This window comes from Falco rusticolus, chromosome 8 (assembly GCF_015220075.1).
Source record: "Falco rusticolus isolate bFalRus1 chromosome 8, bFalRus1.pri, whole genome shotgun sequence".
In the NCBI taxonomy this organism is placed as follows: Eukaryota; Metazoa; Chordata; class Aves; order Falconiformes; family Falconidae; genus Falco; species Falco rusticolus.
In genome coordinates this window covers 2018046-2035856 of record NC_051194.1, presented here as the reverse complement: position 1 = coordinate 2035856, position 17811 = coordinate 2018046, and the positions used below count along the sequence as shown (strand labels likewise).

General features: G+C 48.2%; 1 long non-coding RNA gene across 1 annotated transcript; it reads left to right on the top strand.

Moving 5' to 3' along the window:
- The first annotated feature begins 164 nt into the window (after window positions 1-164).
- On the top strand, window positions 165-10152 carry LOC119152326. The gene is made up of 4 exons (XR_005105749.1): window positions 165-331; window positions 421-516; window positions 2417-2731; window positions 7786-10152. It is a non-coding gene; the product is annotated as an uncharacterized LOC119152326 (long non-coding RNA).
- Window positions 10153-17811: the final 7659 nt, after the last annotated feature.

Genomic DNA, 17811 nt, shown 5'->3' with positions numbered 1-17811 from the left:
TCCACCCGCCCTGGGAGCTGGCACCGGTCATAAGAAACGCTGCGACTGAGCTGGACAGATAGGCGCGATGCCAAGAGGAGATGGCTTTTGGTTGACCTAGGAAGAGTAAAAATGTTGAGCTTAGTATGGAAAAAAAACAGACCTACTTGGAGGAAGTTATGAAAAAACATACAAATACATCTGAGAACTTGGCCGCTGTACAGCGGCGGTGCTGAAAATAGCTGCCAAAACTGGGCTGCATGGTGATGAGCAAAGCTTCAGAGAGCTGTGACTTCTGCTGAAGCGTGAGGAGCAGGAGGGTGGCAGGAAGAATATGATGCCACATCTCGTGGTGAGGTTTTGCTCTGTCTTGAGTAATTCACCTGTTTTTAGCATCTCACATGTTTGAAAGTCAACTTGCATTTATTGGCTTGGTTTTAGGTGGGCTTGAAAGGTATTTGCTTGAAATTTGAAAGAAGAAAAAGCCACATAAGCAAACGGAACGCAATCTCCACAGGAAATTTTGGCGTCATTAAGGTGACTCAACTCGTTAATATTAGTGGTATTATGTAACTGTGGGTCTCAAGACTTTATTCTTGTGTTGTGGGTGTGCTACTGGGCACATAGGGAGATAAAAGAATTTTTCAGGTATGAAGCTGAAAATTGAAATTTTCAGGTTTTTCAGTCACCCTTTCCAAATGCAGCACAAGAAGGTCCGGCACTGAGCCCCGCTCCAGGGCAGTCACCCACCGAGGTGCTCCCAAAACAGAGCAGGGTGCGCCAGGAAGCACCGGCCCAGCCCCTGGGAACAGGCTCCTTAGTCATCCTGAATGTCCATGGGGTAGCACCAAGGTTTAATTAAAGGTTAAATAGATTGTGTTATGAGCGATGTAGTCTGGCTAAGGGCTCTGCCCACAGAAGTGGGGTCAGGAAGTGCAAAAATTACTTAAAAACTTCATGACTTGATGGACAGGTGATCACAGGTCAGAAGTAGCTGAAGTAGAAGTAGAAGGCTGAGCAAAAATTATTTCAGCTCATTTCAGCAAGGCAGCTGTGCTTCTTGTGAGATTGTTTGGGTTTTTTAATAAGCACAACCAAAACATTTTGTTTTGATCTTATATTTATATGGGGTGATTTCAGCAAAATTCAGATGTTCTTGTGGGAAATTCCCTTTTGATCTAAACCATGTTTTCTGAGACAAAAGCACTGTGATGAGAAAGTTCCAAGCAACTCAGATTTCAACATTTGTTTTAGTTATTTGAGACCAGCGATGCTCTGCACATTCAAGTATGTGATTTCATCTTCTTTCATGATTTAGTTGAGTGACCCCCATTTGCTCATGTGCTTTTCCTTACCAGCAGCGGGTGCTGGCGGGGTACAAGGTGCAGTAACCGATGCCGTGAGACCGATGCCGGTTTCCACTGGCTACATAACCAAGCAGGACTGCCACCAGCCACCCCTGCTGTCCAGGGACATCCAGCCTCAGCACGGCCTGAAGGGCTGTAGATACAGGACACAAACCCAGCTGCTTCCCAGGGGGATGCATGAGTCAGTCCCAGCTGGATGTAGGTGGCTGAGAAGTAATTGAGCTTCTGCAAGGGCTTGTCCAGGGGTTTAGATCAGCTATTCCCAACCTTCTTTTTAGTGACTGTGCATCTAGTTGCTGGCAGAGTAACTGCTCCAACTAGCAAAAAATAATTAAAAATGGTAAAATAAATGTATTTTTAAAAAAGGATTAAAATACGTATGTATACATATACTTTTGTTTTCCTTGTCACCAAGGAAAGTCCATCTGCTGCTGTGAGCTGTCTTTACAGGTAACACAGCACAAAGCCTTGAAGGCTGGCTTTTAAGTGGCAGATGTATTGGCTTTCATCTCTAAACGTTTTGTGTAGGTAAATGACCGATGGAATTAGGAATATGGGTAATTTGGATGTAGAGGGCAACCAGCAGAGGAGCTGGGCTGAGGAAACCAAGGAACATGTGTGTGCTGTAGGGACCTCAGTGTTCATGCATGGACGATACATATCAAAGCATCCTGAAAATGGTGCCATCGCTTTGGATTTAGAGACCTTGTTTAAACAGGCGGTGTGTGACCTGCATGGGAAATCCTGTTAGGAAAAGAGACCTCAGAGAAGAGGTTGCCTTTTTATGCTGCTCATCAAAGTCATTATCCCGACATCAAGGCTTTGCAAGGGTTTGTTCTTTTATTTTTCCAGTCAGATGGTTGTTGCTTGATATTGTTCAAGAAATTTTGCATCATTCAAATGGTGTTTTGTGTTAGAGGGGGAGCACCCAGCTGACTGCTGACAGGATAGTGCTAAGCAGTGCCTTCATGTGTATTAGAGAAAATAATCCAAAATACACACCAAATGCAAAGGTTTTGGGGGACCAGAACAATCTGACTTATACCTGTTATTTACATTCCCTTTTCCAGAGAGTGAAAATACCGGAAACAAAAGAGAGGAGCTACTCTGCAGAATTTCCAGTGGTTTACAGAGTGAATTTCAAATTAGTAGAAATCTGCCCGGGGAAGGGGCTGGTATCGCAGGGAGTGGCCAAAGCTGGAACCACTTCTCAAAGCACCGATGGTCTGGCCCTCACCAGGACTTTGGTTCAAGACATCAGACTCCGATCAATGGAGCTGTGAGGGCGACCGTGTGGACCATCTCGAATAGTGTCCGTCTGTCAGTAAAGAGCTGCTCTGTCTGCCCCGTCGTGTGAACGGTCCCATGTGCTGCAGAGGATGCAGGTACAAAACTAGACTGTTCTCCCATCAGATAAAACACATTCAATCAAGTTCTGTTCATCTGCTAAAAAAAAAAAAATTAAAAAAAAATCATTATGGGAGATGAACAGTGTACATGCTCAGACACTAACATTAAGCTGTCTTTGAGGTGGTGGGAAATCTGTATAGTTACCCCTGTTCTGTCTTTTCACACTTTGGATTGGGTCCCCACATAAACGCTACAGATATACTGGCTGCTGGACTGTTTCCAGTCTGCTCCTCCAAAGTCACGTGTCAGCAGGCATGGCTGAGCAAGAAAAAAATTGTATTTGTTTTTTTAATGTGCAAGATAAGAGGATGTAAAGACTTGGGGTGAGTTACGGCTGTAATATGTAATTTTTATTTTAAGCCTATTGATTTATTTATACAGTTTTATATTTGTACCTCAATGACATGTTCCCTCTCCCTCATACAGCTGTTCTTCAAAGTGAGTTTTCCATCATGCTAGTGCTGAACATCATGGTTCCATACAAGAGAATTTAGAAAGTTATTACAAATAAGGGGTATTATCAAGTAGCCAGCCATTGCTGTAGTATTTGTTATGAAATAAGGACGGGCTTTTGGAAGCTGATGTTATTTTTTACTCACTTAGCACTGATGTAATCTTAATTACACTGCTTAAGTTAATTCTCACATGAGAAAAAAATAGGACAGTGTTAGGCCCATTGCATTTTTATCCAGAATGATAGAATGGATTATTCAGTCAGCAAGGAGTCTCAGAATAATACAGTTTATCTTCTTTTGCAAGAGTGTGATAAATTGGATTAATCTCATCTTGTGGTCATGAAGATTAGTCCACCTGATGTGGCAAGAGCTGTTTTGATGATTGTACTAGAAGGGGTTGTTTTGTGGCCAAGACCTCTCTCTGCCGATGCTGTGCAGGCGATGGTACCTTCTGCCATGAAATGTCGGGCTCTTCTCTAGTTCTGCTTCCCACCTAGACACAGCTCCAGCCTTACCTGCCTGCCCACCTGGAGATGTTGCACGCTCCAAGAGCTCAAAAGAGAAAGTTCAGATTTGGTCCTGAGCTTGGACAATGCCAGTGGTAGATCCAAAACCATCAAGGAATCAGGTCTTCCCTTCCTGCACGAGTGCTGCTGGCTCATTTCACTGGATAACATGGATCCTGGAGTCCACTGTTAGCTTGAGTGAGAGTCCATAAGACACATCCATCTTGTCCTGCCTGCAGGAAGGGAGCGCAGCTCTGCAGCGAGGGGGGCGAAGTGGGAGAGACCTCAGCCACATCCTTTGCAAACTGGGCAGTACGGCATTTGGAGCCCCTGGAGAAATGTCACTGGGGGGGCAAAACCACTAAGATGGTATTCTGTAATTGTCTGAGATGATGGATATCCCAAAGCGTCTGAAATGGCCTATTGCGTGGTACCCCGGGTGGCTGGAGACACCCCGGCGGGTGTGCTGCTTCACCAGGGGCTTCTCCAGTCTTTACAGCTGCTGAGCAAAGCCTTCATCGTGGCAACGAGGAAGACAGACAAAGCACAGCTGGGGCATCTTACATGGCACAAGGCTTTGTGTCCTCTGAGTCAGAGGATATCAGATTCCTACAGGAGGTGTCTCCTTGCAGGGATGTGTCCAGCCCTGCCCGACTCCTGCGGCCACCTCTGCTTTGGACCCACTGGAACTGAGATGTCCAAGAAGAACTTGGAGGCTTTTTTGTTATTGTCTTAGCTGAAAGATACTTGAGTCTTTTGAACTGGAGTGTCAAAAAGCACAAAAATGTAGAAAATCCCACATAAGGACCTTGTGTCCCATCCCCTTCCCCCTCTCGCTGTGATTCCTGGTGCGCACTGTTTGGTTTGGCTGAAGATCAGGAGTGAAAGGATATTGTTTCTAATTCCTCATTCTGACCCAGACCAGGACATGTGGGGAAGCATTTCTAATCTTTCTACACTGAAATCTCTTTTTTTTTTTTTTTTCAAGCCTGTAAGCAAATAAAGGGAAATTTGCTTTTAGATCCAAGACATAGATACCCAAAATACTTCACTCACCTTGGGTAAGAAAATATTATGAGATGCTCCAGCTTTTAAATGCACTGGGTCCAGGAAGTGAAGAACTTGCTACTTTTATTTTAGTTAAAGTTCATTCTTGGGTAATCAATCTTTGTTTTTCTAATCTAATACAGTGTGTGTGATGTGGGACTTTCCAGAACTGACAATGGATTTGGTTGCTGTGCTGTCTGTCCTGCTGGCCCTGATGGAGGAGTTAATAATTCCCTTTCCAAGGGGAAACTATAATATTTCCAAAGTTCATCTTTCTATGCAGTGTACTTCATAACCTTCTTCATTAACAAAGCAAAAATTATTAGATTGTGTTTTAGAGGGGTTTTTGAGCAGAGAAAACTTCCTGTGAAGTTTTTCATTTTACACTTGATTTAAAAATAGAAGCAGAGGGGGTTGAAGGCAAACAAAAATATTTGTATAAATTATCTGCTTTCCACAGGAATTGTCTATTTTTTTGTGATTTGTTGGAAAACTGCTTTGCTCCTCTTCTTTCTATGCTGCTTCCGCCCTTTTCTGATCCAAACAACTTTTTCTAGCCTTTTCAGACAAAGTTTTTCAGTTTTCTGCTGAAGAAAGCCAGGTATTGTTTGGGTTGGGTTTTTTTCCTCTTTGGAGGCAAAATGAAAACTTTTGCACCTGCTATTTTTCCTCTGCCAGCACTCTCATTTTTGGGAGCCCTTTCATGGCGCTTCCTTGTTAGGGGACAGACTCATTCCAGCAATAACTTCGATATGTCTGTTTTGGGAGAAAATGCTGCACAGGAGGGACCGCTCCTTTTTGTGTTTTCCCGTGGTAGACCTGCATTCCTGAGCACGGTGGGTTTCTCCCATGGACCTTTACCATCACCTGGCTGCATGGACCGATACCGGCTCGGGGATGAGGTGTGAAGAGTGGAAACTGTGTGCACATCCCAGGTGTTGGAAGATGCTGCTGCTGCTCCGCTCCTGCCCCAGCCCAACATCCCGTGCGACTTTCAGGCAAATCACTCAGCCTTTGCATTGCGGTGGGCAGCCGCCCTCGGCTGGGGTGCTGCCTGGGAGCTTCCAGCTTGGGTGGTGGGTTTGCATGTCGAAGCAGAGCCCTGCACACTGAGCTGTGCTCCATGAGAGGAAACAGCTTGCGGGAAAGGTAGGAACTGGAGAAATAAGTGATGCCTCGAAAAAGCTGCCGCAGGAGGAGACAAGCTGAGGAGGGAAGTTCCTGAGATGGAACTGCACCAAACCGCAGGAGCTGCTGTGCAGACGGGCGCTGGGGCACAGTGCTGTCAGGGGTGCTGCTCCTGGGGGCACTCAGGGTTTGGGAGGCACCAGCTGTGCCTTCATCTCTCACAGCTTGGCCCTCACTTTTATTTAAAAGCACGTCTGGGTGTTGCACCCTGTTAAGCTGTGTATCTGGGAGATTGTCAGCCAGAAGCTGGAGCTTATCCCTGTGCCAGAGCCATCTCTCTGCTCTTCATGGCACAGAGCTCCCATCTCTGTTCACACTTCTCATTATACACAATTTGCCTTAGTTTCATTGCTCAGGTAGCCATAAACTCCAGAGCTTCACACGGCTCCCCACTTTGTTCCTAGCCAGCAGCCAGCCCCGTGCCAGTCACTTCGCAATGCTCTGAGCCATCGCACAGGGCAAGGCGGTGGAAAGCCCAGCGTGCTCGGACACCGCCAGCTCCTCCTCGCTGCAAGCTGGATGGTGGGCAAGGTGTGTCCTGCCCAGGTGCTTAAACATTATCTCAGGTCATAGGGAAAGCAGATCTTATGCAGCTACAGCATTTTAAGAGGAATATGGGAAATTATTTTTCACAGTGAGCTGGGTAGGCTGGAATGTATAAACTTTTGGGCAGCAGAGACTATCAAGGACTTCTGCAGCTGTTGGTGGAGGACTAAAAAATAAATTTAGGTTCCCTGATCTAAGTTTTCATCTTCCAACTGGACTGCAAGGAGAGAAATTTTGTCTTGGAAATGACTTCAGGACAGCAGCATTAGAAAAACACTGTTGTCCATCTCCACATTTTGCCATGGTGAAGCTTCCTGCAGGGCGGACCCTGCTGCCCACCTGTGCTGGTTTTGGCTGGGATAGAGTTAATTTTCTTCTTAGTAGCTTGTGAAATGCTGTGGTTTGGGTTTAGTATGAGAGTAATGTTGATAACACGCTGCTGGATTTGGTTGCTGCTGGGTAACATTTGTGCTAAGTCAAGGACTTTCCAGTTTCTCAGGTCTTGCCAGCTAGAGGGCTGGAGGGGCACGGGACTTTGCAGGGGACACAGCCAGGACAGCTGGCCCAAACTAGCCACAGGGATATCCATGCCAGAGGATGTCATGCTCAGGATATAACCTGGGGGGAGTTGGCTCGAGGCCCCGATCGCTGCTGGGGTCTGGCTGGGTATCAGCCAGTGGGTAGGGAGCATCACTTGGGGCTTTTCCCTTGGGGTTTTTTCCTCTCTCCTGTTTCCTTTCCATTACAGTTGTTGTGGTTATTTATTTCAATTATTAAATTGTTCTTCTCTCAATCCATGAGTTTTACTCTTCTTCTGGTTCTCCTTCCCATCCCAGGGATGAGGTACAGGGGAGCGAGTGTCTGGGTGGCACCGAGTTGCCAGCTGGGGTTAAACCATGACAGCGCCTCTCATGGGATAGTCTCTAGCATGAGGAAGATGACTGTGCTTCCCCCCTGCAAGGGAATATGGCCAGAATAAGGTTGTGAGACAGGAGGGTGGTTGGCAGGGTGTAGGCAGACCTGACAGCAGCTGCTTAAGTGATGGTGTTTGGAGAAAAGTTTTATAAAATACACCAAAAGTAACATGCTGTCAGCTGTCTTGATGCCAGTGTTGTAAAAACATGTATGTATACATATATATTTATGCTTATACACAACACTTGCAGGGAGAATGGGTATCAGCATGTGAAGAAATGAATACGCTTTGGCAAAGAAGGAATACCTTTTATCAGCAGATCTAGAAATACAGTAATAGCCAGGACATTAACAGTGTCGCTTTCCTTACAGCGCTTGCTGCACAGTTCATAGCCAGAGGAGGCATGGGATGAAGGCAAGGCTGGGAAACCTCTGCCCTTGGAAGCAGGGATGCGGATTCTCGTGGAGCAGCAGCTGATGGCCAGCACGCCCAGCAGCTCTGGCCAGTGGCTGGTGGCTGTCTGACGGGGGGACACCGCAGAGAAAAGCAGAAGAAAGGTGGTTGAGTTAGTCCTGTATCTGGATTCAGGTTCACAGCCATAGACTTTGCAACTGATAAAGATTAAGATCTAAATTTTGGCATTTCTCATGCATTCCGTAGCCAGAACATAGCCTGTGCCCGCTCTCCGTAAGAGCGGTAGGAATGCTGATGTGCCAGCTGTGTGGTTTTATGTCAGTTCCAGAGAAGTAGATTAATTTCCATGGAACCAGCCGACCGCCTTGGCACCCACTGTGTTGTGATGGGGATGAAAGACATTTTCTGCCTTACGTCGCCTTGCTGTCAGCGGTTTTAACCTCGCTCACACGTCCGTTACTGCTTGATCTATCTTCACTGACATTCAGACTCTGACCCTACTGAGACTATTATCAGACCGTCTCTGGATTTCAGTGGCCAAGTGCTCCAAAGTGGGGGCCCCCAGCAAGGGCTTCCCCTGCCTAACACAAAATAAAGACCAGCCTCTGCTGAACTAATTCATCCCACTTCAATCCCTCTCTTCAAGAGGTCCCTTTGCCCTCCTGGAACCACCTGGGTCATTAGAAATTGGCTTTTGAATGTACTGGAAATGTAGACTTTGTATTCCCACAGGCACATGGGGGTATGGTGGAATGCATGTGTGCACTCTATTTTAATAATCTAGCCTTTTGGGGTTGTCAGATTTTTTGCAGGAGGTTTGAAACAGGGACCAGTTATCTCACACCAGGCACTGGGTCCTCATTTAACTAACCGTGCAACTTGGTGTAGACTTCTTATCCTACAATACGGGACTAAATTAGACTAGACTATAGCCAGGTATTATTTATAAAGCATTTGGTAAGTAACATCTGCTGCACTGAAGATTAAATTAAGGATGTTAAAGAAGAGTTTAGAGAAAACAGGTTTTGAGGAGGAAAAAAATCTTTGTCGATACTTATTTTCATTTGGATTTCAAATTTAAATTTCCTCAAAGATGTTGGCAGGGTTAATTTCTCCTTTGTCCATGCAATATATTTGTTCATATATGCCATTATAAAGCTCCTTTCAAGCTGACTATTATACTGGAATACAGCAAAACCCAAATTTAAGATATGAAACTGGAGGAGACTGTATTTCATACTGCATAAAATGCACTTCTGGAATTTTCTGTTCTTCTTTTCTGCAGTATTGCAAATGCCTTTATAAAGTATCATGACTGATGAGCTAAAAAAAAAAAAAAAAAAAAAGGGAAAAAAATAACACCAAACCTGTGGCTTTGGACATATTCACTTCAAGTTTGTGGTTGACATTTCCCAGGCTGCTTAGAGGTGAGCGTAAGTTCAGTCATCGCACTGCTGCTGCTTCACCAGTCTCTGCTGCTGTTTCTAAATGACTCCGATAAAATACTGTGAAAAGTGGATCTGTGGTAAATTGCATCATCCTCGTTATGTGTTTTAAGATGGTGACACACCACAGAACCTGTGTGCCTGGGTGACGGCCAGCCTCCCTGCACTCCTCCACCCCCGCAGCAGCCACCGGGCAGCCCAGGGTGGGTGCAAGCCCCCTGCGTTCCGCTGTGCTGTAACCGCACAGCCCTGCCGCTCCAGCCATGCTGGTCTCCTTTGCCGTGGAAATTCTGCATTAGCTAGTGGTCATGGAGACAGCGGCTTTCTCTGATGGAAGGTAAAGGGCTGCTCTGGGTGGAAGTCCCCAGCCACCGCATGTGCTCCCCAGCAGCTGCAAGTGTCCAGGTGCTCTGGACCCAGGAATCCTGGAGCAGCACTTCACTTTCTAACTGGCTCTCACTGTCCTGAACTGGGCAACCGCTCGTTAAACCCCTTTCCTTCCAAAATACAAAGAGCTTTCTCCTCCTTAATCTTTGAGAGGTTTTACTTTAACCTCATTAAACCTCATCGCCAAAACCCAAAGCAGATTGAGCAAAGCAGCTGATGGGTGTGAATGAGAGTTACAAGCTGACACTGAAGAAATGCAATAAAACAGCCTTTCCATACGCATCTTTAAACAACGTACATCGCCATCAGTTCCAATAGGAAGAAGTGGGGAGTCCCTGTTTGGCAGAATTCTTAGAAGTTAAACCAAGCCGAGCCTCTGGGTACAGGCCAGGCTGTTGTCTGCTGGCTCACTGCATGCGTTTTGTTGTTGTGGTGCTGGGAGATATTTATGTGGTTTATTTGTATATAAATATAAGAAAGCAGAAACATAAACCCTCCTGTGTACTTGGCTATTCTAAAATAAACCCACGAGACTACTTATTTTAAGGGAAGTAATGCAAATGCTATGACCATAGCGAGTGCCAGTGTCCCTGCTCACAGCCTGTCCCTGTGGGTACGAGTCGGGGGTTGCGTTATTCTGGGGGTGTCCTGTGATTCCCCATGTGCAAACCTGATACACACCCATATCCCAAAGCAACTCCTGGTGCTGTAGGTGTATGTTAGGTGCTTCAGCCCAGGAGCTGCGTTGCTGGGCAGGGGTTCAGGGCTAATTTGCACTGGCTCTTCTGTAATGCATCCTGGCACCTGCCTGCATTTGGGCACCAGACTGCAGCATGTCTCCTGGACCCACGGTGCTCTTTGCACCTTGCTTCTATCATTACACGTTCATTTAGTAAACCAAAATAGTCCTTAGTACTAAGGACAAGCAGCAGATCCTTTTGGTTTTAGTGTTTTCTCCCCTGGGTAGAAAACTAGCCAAGCCTGCTAGCAGTAAGCCAGACTTTGCAGCTGAGAGATTCCCTAGTGCAGTCTTTGCGCAAGAGGGAAAACAATGTCTTGAATAAGAAGTTCCCCGTGAATCAGTCCCCATGTGGTGGTGTCTCTCCATTGGTACCCTGATACCCTTGGCAATGGAGCCTGGCTCACACCTCTCGCTTTGCCACCTGCTGTAAAGCAGGAGGGATCATGCGTGAAAGGGGGTGCCTGGATGTGAAACCAGCTGAGAAATATCCCGGCCACTTCTCTTTTCCCACCAGCAGATATTGCTTCAGTTCCCATTTCCCAATACTGCCTCGTTCATCGCCTTCAGGCCATTTTCACCAGCTGCTTGCCAAGGATTTCTGAACCTTAGACCAAGACATACTTGAGCTATTTTAAATTAAATCTTTGATATTCCTTTTGGATTTTGTCTTCGAATGGGCATCTGTCGTCCTTTCTACAAATTTTTCCCCTCTTTTATGACTACAAGCAATACAGGCTAGACTAAGATATTTACACCATGCTATCTGCAGGGCTGTGGCTACAAAAATAATCTCTGTCCTCCTCACGTCTTGCCTACACCCTCCTTTTCCCCACCCTTCCTTTTAGCTAGACCCTTCCGCCAGCTTTCTCTTTTATCAAGTGCCACTTCCCTGCCCTTTAAATATTAAAAGGACACCAACTTGTATCTCAAATACCCTGTAAAATTTGTGACTCTTAGGCCATTAGGAAATTGCTGGGATACTTGTAGTGAATCAGCCTGGAGTTGGCTGAGCAATACTTGCAGTCCTGCTCCGATCATCTCCTCGCTCCATTGCTGCTGCTGCTGCTGCGAGTTTGTGTCTTTTATCAGGGCTGGTCCCACCATGGTGCCCAGGGGCCTCATCAGGGCTGGTCCCACCACGGATGGTGCTGTCGTTCGGGGATCATAGGGCACAATGGTGTGGAGGGGGAGGAAAGTGGTTCTTCTGATGGTGCAACACCCACCGGGGTCTGGGTGTGAATTTCTGCTCCTACAGTGCTCGGGTGTTCTCTGCCCCAGGCTGTCAGACCAAACATACCTCGTATCTGTAGAGACTATCACAGTCCAATGCTGATTTTGGCCAGGAGCCTCACTACTGCTTCAACATAAAAAAATCTGTAAGAGTTGGGTTGTTTCCAAGAGACCCTTCGTCAGGCACTACCCAAAAGGAGCAGCTTCAGCCCCAGACTGGGGGCTGGCAGCCCAGCTCTGCATCACTGAGCTGGTCCCTCTGCACCCTGGGCATCCCTGCACCCCACTGCCAGCTACGGCTGGCACCAAAGCTCCCCCCGGAGACCCGCTCCTGCACCCCTGGGCTTTGTGCCTGATGGTAAACCAGGCAGGAAAGCAGCGGGAAAGATCCGGCTGGACACGGTGGGGGCTTGGGCCCCAGCTCCTGAGTGTGCTCAGCTGGCCCCGAGCAGCTGCCGGGGCTGCCGGATCACCAGAACCCCCCAGCCCCCACCTTGCCGCTATGATTTTCAGAGCTGTAAGGAAAAGGAAATAGGAAGTAGAGCTGCTGTGATGCATTTCTGTACACCACTGGGTTCTGGTACAGCTCAAATGTGTTGCTCTTTACCTTGCAAGTATTTTTTGTTGCCATTTGCATCTGAATGCTGTAATCAGCAGGTGCAGCTCTTCACCCGAGCCACACCAGGTTTTCCTGGGGCACTTTGGCCAGGGGCATCTCTCCGTAGCTGCACCCAGCTGTCAGGGGTTTTGCAGTGATGTCATTTAGCAGAGTGAGGAGGGAAAGGAGCCAGTAGATTCATTTATCTGAAAGCAGGGCTGCCGGGGGAGCGTGGGCCAGCGCTGCAGAGCCTGGCCGGGGGTGCGCGGGGTCTGTCCCTGTGGTGACCTGGGCTGGCAGCCCGCATCACATCCACACCAAGTTCTGGGGCGTTTTTATTGCTTGTTACCTAAGGGTGCAAGTGGTTGAGGGGAAACTGGGAGCCAAGTCCTGATGGTGGGGCTGCACTGGTTTGCTCATATCTAGGGCTTGGAGAGGTGACCCCAAGCTAATTGAGTGGGACGCTGGGGTGGGAAGCAAGGGCGGGTAAACTACAGGGTCTGGGGCTTCATAACTCTTGATCTGGGGTTTCTAATGGCTGTTTCGGAAACATATCTAAGGAAATTTGCATCTTGTTATTTGAGCATGTGGCTTAAAACTGCTGCAGTCATTCTTGGGTTTAATCCCATTTTACCCTCAGAAGGTCAGTAAATACACGGTCACATCCCCGCAGTGGGTGCTGTGGGCATCGGGGGGCTGAAAGGCATCGCTGGGTGCCCTGGGCAGGGGGGGAGTGTTGGTGGAGCCCCCTGGACAGGTGTGTCTCTGGCACATTAAGATTGTTATGTTTTAAGGCAAATTGAAACTGTTTCTTTTTTGTTATTGTTTATTCGTAACAGAAGCCAAACTATTGGCTCTAGGTGTTCTTGTTTATTTTGGTTTGGTTTATTTCTTCTCAGTATTTCTGGTTCTTCCTCTCTCTCTCTTTCCCTGCACCTGTTCTTTGTTCCCACTGTACAGGAGCTTCTGTGTCTGTTTCTCCTGCGGTGCTGTGGATATGGGGCCAAGCCTGAGGGCGGGCAATGCCTGTCCCTGGGGCAATGGGAGCATCATGCAGAACTCCCAAGGCACCGAGTGCCTCTTTCTAACCCGTCTGTGCCAATTGCCCCTCTCTCCTATATACCTCAGTAAGAAATGAGGAACTGTCTACTGTGGCTTATTCTAGTAATAATGGGCATTGAAGGAGCCCTCAGAGAAGCTTCCCACATTGTATAGAGGGCAAGGCATCTCTTGTGCTTTAGTTTTTCTGTATCTAGATTACTTTGGGAGGTTTCCTGAAAAATTAAAAGCACTTGTGAGCACAGCTGCAATGCGACCAAAGCCCAGGGCAGGCGGACTTTGCAGAACTGTTGGCTGTGCTTCCCTCGGGGAATCTCAGGAGACACAAACAGGGGGGACCAGATGGACTTCTGCATCTTCCAGCAGCTGCAGCAGCAGCCTGTGAAGGTTATCCCCCCCCTTACAATTCAGTGAAAGCCTGTGGTATGGTATTTCTTGGTGCAGAGTGGTGGGGACTTGCTTGTTGATGGTCTGGCTTTCCTCAGATAGTAAGTTTACAGTCTTTTTTTTTTTTTTTTGAGTTAAGGCAAATATTAAGCCAGCACTTCAGAACACCATAGCTAGTAGAAATGCCATGTAAAGTCTGATTGGGATTTGCCCCTGCTTTTGAAGCTGGTATAGATGGTTTCACCTGGGAGCTTTATGCTGTTGCACTTCTGTGCAGCAGAGAAACATCATATAAGTGAGGGAACGGCCACCGATACCTGTATTTCCATGGCTGTGAGGTGTGGAGGAACAGGAGACTTACTACCAGACCTTAGCTGAGACATAATGAAAACCTGGGAATAAAATAGCTCTTCTAAAAGCATGGTCTGGAAGCTAGCTGCTGATTAGAGATGATAAACAGATGGTAAATCAGTGCACGAAGCAGGAGAAAGCAATGAGCTTCTTGTGAGCTGCACCACCTGCAATGATCTGCTTGCTGTTGGAAGAACATAGCAGCATAGCCTTGCAGGATAATTCACATGGGAAGGGACCTTAGGAGGACTCTAGTCCAACCTCCTGCTCAAGCAAGGTCAGCCCAAGTTGCCTTGGGCTGTTTCCAGTCTTGGAAACCTCCCTGGGTGAGCTGTCCCACTGCTGGGCTGTGCTTGCAGGAACAAACAGCCCCTGGTACCCAGGCTGACCCTGTCACTCCAGTTTTTCCCTCTTGTCTCTGGTGCTCTTACCATGCACCCTGGGAGGAGCCCGGCTCCATTTTCTCAACAAGCCCCCCTACAGGAGGGTGCTATGAGCCCCCCCAAAGCCTCTCCTCCAGCAGAACAAGCCCCCCTTGCCCTCTCCTCTTGCAGCAAGGGCTCCATGCCCCTGGTTGTGCTGGTGGCTTCAAGCTTTTTGGACTTACTGCTCCAGTTTGCCAGTCTGTCTTCTACCATTGGGAACTCAAAAGTGGACATGGTATTGTAGATATGACCTACTGAGTGCTGCACGAAGGAGATAATCCTTTCCTTGGATCTACTGGGTATGCTTCTGTTTGTGCCTGTTGATGTGGAGGTCTGAATAGACAAGTCTGTGTGAAACAGAGACCCAGGCAGGAGGTGACCTGGTGCTCTGAGGTGAAGAGCAGAGCAGGGAAAGCGCTGAACTCGGGCAGGAATCATGGACACGCTGAGTTCAGTGTTCCCTCAACTGCAGCAGACTGGGATGGAACTGTACCCATGCCCTCCAGGCACAAACCCTCCCATGCTGATGACTGACACCAGCAATCAGCCTTTCCCCTGTGCTCCTCACAAGTGTTGTGAATGTTGGTGAAGCATATTTTTAAGTGGAGATATATATATATATATATTTATAATGTGTTTTTTGCACAGGAGACCTCCCAGGAGCTCCACTGGGTAGGGGGTTATGCAAATCCAATGCTCCCCAAGCATGGAGCTCTGTCTCCTTGTCTTCACTGCAAGTGTAGTGGTGGCCCTGGGCAGCGCTGTCTGCTGGGCACTTGTTGGGTGTGGGCTCAGTGGGATAATCAACGAGTGCCTGGAGGGGTAAGAGCAAAAATAAATGCTTATGCAGTGGTCAGCCTGCCAGACTCATGGGGTCATGAGTAATGGCCAAGTCACTTCACATCTCGCCAACTAGGTGAGGAAGGAACGGATAAATCCGTATTAGCTGTAGGGAAAAGAGGATACCCAAGGAAACAAGTTTTTGGTTTTTCAGGTACGGCCTTCCCTGGTGCCCTCAGGCACTTCTCACCATGCTCCTGCTGCAGCAGCATCAGACTGCACGCTCCAGTTAAGCATGCTGTAGAAACACTTTGCTAGAAAGTGGTTTAGGCTAAAGCTCTGCTGGCTCTACAAGCATTTTTACTGCCACCACCCCAAGCAAGATGGAGTTTTCAATTACAGACTCACAAACAGCCACACAGGACGCACCCTGATTTATGCATTAAATACCAGGAAAGGCTTAAGTTATGTTTGTCACTTAGCAGATGGTGACGGTTGCTCCAGCATATGAAATATTTCATGCCTGACACTTCAATTCAGGAAACAGTGGTTTGCTCAGCAGAGGTGCAGGAGGCAGCAAGTTGTTATCAAGTACAACATTAACCTTTCTCATCATTTTTTTCTCAATTTACTGAGTTTTTCCCAAGCAGAAAGCTGTATTGGGCTCTGTGCAGAGGGCAGTGGTGTAGCCCAGCCAGTACGTGTAGGCGGGGGGCACCCACAGCAGGGGATGTGTCCCTAGTGCCAAGCTCTTGAGTGTTTGGTTGGGTTTTTGACACGGTAGCAAGTTCGTTTTCCTGCAGGGCTGGGCTCACGTCCTGCAGACCTCAGTTGCTGAGGTTCCTGTTCCTCAGACACAAGGTGCCTGAGGTTTGCTGAACCACAGCGAGTTTATTGTGAAACTATGCCACCAAAGTGGCTCCAGCTGCCCCTGCGTTGTTATTCTTTAAAGTAGGGTGAAGTCAATCCCTTCCAAGCCCTTGCCAAGCAGTCGGAAGGTAAGTGCAGGGCTGTGCTGAGCAGGTGCTGTGCCCATCCCATGGGTGGGACGGCACCAGCTGGTCTCCTGCACCATCCTCTTGACTTCAGGAGAGAGCTGTGGTAAGGACAACACCTGGGTCCTCTGTCTCACAGTCTGCCAGGTCCTACACTGAAAGCAAAAAGAAAAAAGCTGGCAAGGGTCTTCTCCTTGCCCTCACAAGGGCCATGTGAGAAGGTCACAGAAGTGATGGAGCAGCTCCTTCCCCCCAGGGGCCGTGGCGATGCTGGAGCACAGCCCCCCACTGCCTGCTGGCACAGCCACCTCCACCGCTTCTGCGGCTGCCAATACCTGCTCGTGCCTAAAGCAGCCGGCACGGGTTCAGCAGAGCTGGTAACTCTGCGAGAGCTGTGGAGCTGGGGCACTGCAGGTGAGCCGGGGCTCCCTGCAGGTGGCCTTCAGCCAGCCTCTTCAGGATGGCCAGGGATGCAAAATCCCTGCAGGAGCCAAGCAGTGAAAAGGAGCTGGTTGCTGGAAGTGGAGCATAGCCCACTCGTGCCTCTCCCTGGGGTGCAGAAGGGTGCTCGGCAGTTCCCAGGGCAGCAGGGAAACTCGTCTGCTGCAGCATGAGCCTCACAGTCCCCAAACCTGGCTTGGGCTGTAGGTTTTTCTTGTTCGTGGCAAGCACCTTCTCCAGGGCAGTTAGCTGGTTTCCCTGAAATGCAGAAATTTTGCCTTTACTTAGATCTGACTATAAAGCACCACACAATGTTTACGTGGCACAGCATCAGCGCTCCAGCCTCGGCACTGGGAAGAGTGGGGCATCGGCCATGGGGTGCCCTGTGCGGCTCCTGCGCCCCAGGCAGGGTCCTGCTGCTGTCCCTGCAAAAGGGCTGATGGCAGAGTCATTCCTGATCCGGGGGACACCTCCTTGAAGGGCCACGGGCTCAGCCAGGCTGTGCTTCTCCATGACAGGAGATGACACCCTGCCGTGGAATACAGAACGATGTTATTTCAAGGCTTCCTCATACCTATGTGCAGTTCAAGGGTTGTCCGCACTCCCTAACCCTTGGGTGCTGGCAGTACATACAGGTGCATGCACTGTAATCAAAGCACTCAGTGAGTTGCTTCTCTAAAGATGCTAATTATGCAGAATGTTTGCTCCCTGTTTATCACGAGTAAAATGCTGGAGGAAAGTGAGCTGGAATCTTTCCCCTGCTGATCTGTTCATCAAGAATGGGGATGAGGGGCTCAGACTGTGCTTCCACCAAAGCTCTTCATGCTTTTCCATGAGGAATTGCTATTTTAAGGGAGGAGAATTTTCCTGGAGGTAGGAATTATATTCATGCTTTGCCTTGGCTTTGCTGTCAGCACATGCACATGGCTTTTATGTGCCACTGCCCATCCCAGAGCCAAGGCACAGGAGGTGCTCAGCCGCAGCGACATCGGGTTCTGAACTGTGGGGACGAACCCAGCAGCAAATGGGATCCGGGAACTCAGGCCCAAAAATGAGTCAGTGCTGTGTATAGCTGGGAAAGGGTATAATCCAGGTAGGCCCAAGACTTTTAAAAATCATTGGGAAAAACTTCTGTTGCCTTTA